Below are 3,337 nucleotides of genomic sequence, written 5' to 3'. Positions count from 1 at the left end.
TGTTGTCATGGAGATCTGGAAATAGCCGCCATGGAGATGTGATATTTTACATAGATTGTGCACTGGGAGAAGGAACTTTTAAAGTGCAAAGTCGGCAAAAATAACATTATCTGATAGTAAAAAATGCCTTTGTATGTATTAAAACTAGTATAAAATCACTTAAAAAAGAAAGATTCAACATTGCTTCCCCAAGAGTGATGTCAGATGTAAGATTTGGTAAGGGTGAGGGGGGATCTAAAGAGTGCATAACCATGGAAAGGGGCTTGAACGCTCAAGAATCTTGTCTTTCTGTTTGCCCCCTCAATCGACCGACACAAAAGCTGAATTACTCATTCAAACCTCGCGAGACAAAAGGAAAGGAGCTGGATAGCACTCCTGCATTTGTAGTCAAACATTTAGAGACTTAAATCGAGTCGTCATGAAGGAGAAAGAGTCAGACAAAGCCCATAGAATTGCCATCAGCAAACATTTTCCTGTGTCATATTATGGGGTCTCCATGGCTCCCTCTGGCCTGTGGACAATAGCACAAGTTTGCACACTCGAATACTGTCACCCTGCCAACGGAAACAAGGGCCCAAAACAGGACAATCCTCAGAGAAAGCATGGGCTCCACGGGGAAGGTTTGGAATAGAGGAGCAAAATGGGACTTCTGAAATGCTAATTGAGCTTCATGCCCTCATTGAGGTGGGAAAGGAGTCCCAATGTGTCTGCACAGCAGTGAGGGAGCAGATTCTATGTAAGCGACACCTCAGAAAGAACATGTGTGCAGTCCAGCTATCTATAAACCAAATGGCATTAATGCTTATGTTTAAATGCAGTGCTCTTGTAGTGGAGAGGCAATGGGACTCTATTGTTTATCTCCTCCTTTTCTCTTCACCTCTGTTCAGCTAAAAGGGCCAATTAACAATGGGAGCCCCGACCCCTCTCCCAAAACCAGCCTATCACCCCACCCCTGTTCTTTTGAAGTGGAGAAGAATGAGGAAAAGAAAGGGGAAGTGTGTTGCATCCATGAGGAGTGGGTAGAGGATGAGCCTATATTTTTGTGGGCTGAGGTGATTTCTTTGGTTTTTAATGCTACTTACGTAATTTATTTCCATCTTAGGAGTATCATAAAAGAGATTTGCTACCTAACAATAAAAAAAACTAAACCGGTCAAACTGCATCATGAGCTATTTAAACCATGTTATGCTGCAAAGATTTGCACTGTATGATATTAAAAGAGCCATACTTTATTTGAACTGTTTTGACAGGTTCTTTAAGTTGCAGAAAATACCAGAATTGTAAAAACTATAAGTCCACATTTTGCACAACATATGTTGATTTATGACAGAAGCTCATTGAGGATTAATATCCAACATCTTGAGGATAATTTGGTGGAACGAAGGGATTAATTTTTCTATGTTTTACATGACAAAATGGAGGAAATTCTATTCAAAGATCAGAGCCAGGGAGGCGCTTCTGCTATTTTTTCATATTGTTAGGTGGTGCTAATCTCTCTGAAGTATTTTTAACTTGGTTCTGGTTTCTTTTTTTAGCATGTTTTATGTATACAGAATAAAGAGAGAAATCACTTCACATAAAAAAGTCTGGGTTGGTCAATAAATCCTTGTTTGGTGCCTGTATGACATAAAATGACTGTATCAGACTAAAGCCATGAGGTCAGGAATGATTTACACTAAAAGCTTCTGCAGCTGCAAAAAGACGATTCTTCTCGTCCAGACATTTCATCGTTTTAAGAAAAATCGAACTTTATACTGGTGTATTCAGATTTGCAGGAATACATGGTGCACATGCAGTGAACATGTATGCTTGTAGGAACAGCCAGCCTCACCAGCTGCTTTTTGCATCAAACAAGGCTTGAGTGTGCTGCTTGCTTGTTAAACACATTTATTATTTCACATTTAACAAATGTCCTGACCATGCTAATGTTTAATGCTAACTGTGGGTTTCTTTTGAACATTTTCATGATCAGGTCAAAATAAACCTTAAATACATCCTGCATTGATTAATCTTTTGGGATATATTATTCTAAACCTTTAATAATTGGATTTTTCTGTCATTTTTTTCATGCGTTGGCAGACTCCTCCACTAGATGGCAATGCTCTTCCTCCATCCAACTCCTCACACAGGTTTGCAAACATTTATGCACACTGATACAAAAGAAATACAGATGACAGGGAGTTTTTTTTTCTTTAATCTGAACCCACATTTTTTGTAAATGGCTGAGCGATTTAAATCCCCCTTTTTGTTTTTACAGGAGCTGATCTGCCCTCTGAGGGATGCAGATGTTGGCAGGAGCGATAAAGCTGAAAGACCACAGTAATTGCATTAAGAGGTTTTCTTATCAGAGTTTATAAGGTCTGATGCATGTTGTGCCAGACTGCTGGTTACTGGATTGAGGTGAGGTAGCAGGAAGGAAACAGGAGGATCTACTTCTTTCCTCTTGTCAGATAATCGATACAGGTGCAGACTGTGGGAGAGGATGGATGACCTGCTGGACACGCCAAACGCAGCCTTACTGTATCTTTCAAAAAGTCAAGAAAAACCTGCACATTGGACTGCACGAATGCGGTTTAAGGACGGCTATGGATTTTCCACTCTAAAAGTCATCCACAGCTCTTTGTATGAGCTCATCCCATTACTGCCAGTGAAGTGCTTTTTGATGGGCAGGACATGTGATAAATGTTCAGCTGCAACAAAAGGCTTTGGGCTGGTTGCTGAATTCACTGATCTTAATCCAACATTGGTTGGCTTAGATGTTTTTCTTTGGAATAGGCTGGCTGTGACACAATTGGCTTTCCCCTCTGCTATTTCACCCACAAGTGGCTCTTCTTGGAGCCAAGAAAGAGACATTATTATGGCTTTATGAAACATCGACGCCATAAAGAGCAATAAATATGAGCACCAAGCCAGTCCAGAAACAATTAATAATTGGATTTATGAAATCCATAAAGAGGTGGTTTGGCCTTTTTACCTAAAAAGATCAAGAAAAAGCAGAAAATATTCTTGCCTTTTAATCCTTTTATCAATTAATTGTTGGAGTTCTTAAATTAGGTTCAGTGAAGTCAACCATTACTGCCCAATTAATAATTCAATATAGACTAAACGCTGTTCCAGTCTCCATACATACACTGTATTTCTGTTTTGCATCACTTCTCCATTAGGAGACACTATAAGTTTCCACTCCCCTTGTCAATCAGCCGCCTGAATGTCACGTTGGCTCTTATCAGACCAAGTATGACTGTGGGGTAATTTCATAACTGTGCCCACAGTGAGGGCCACCAAAGACATTATGCAACTCTGCTCTTAAAAACTACCCATTGTTGTCTCACTTTTT

The sequence above is a fragment of the Oryzias melastigma genome, linkage group LG22, assembly GCF_002922805.2.
Source record: "Oryzias melastigma strain HK-1 linkage group LG22, ASM292280v2, whole genome shotgun sequence".
In the NCBI taxonomy this organism is placed as follows: domain Eukaryota; kingdom Metazoa; phylum Chordata; class Actinopteri; order Beloniformes; family Adrianichthyidae; genus Oryzias; species Oryzias melastigma.
The sequence above is the reverse complement of the archived record's forward strand: the minus strand, read 5'-3'. Positions refer to the sequence as shown.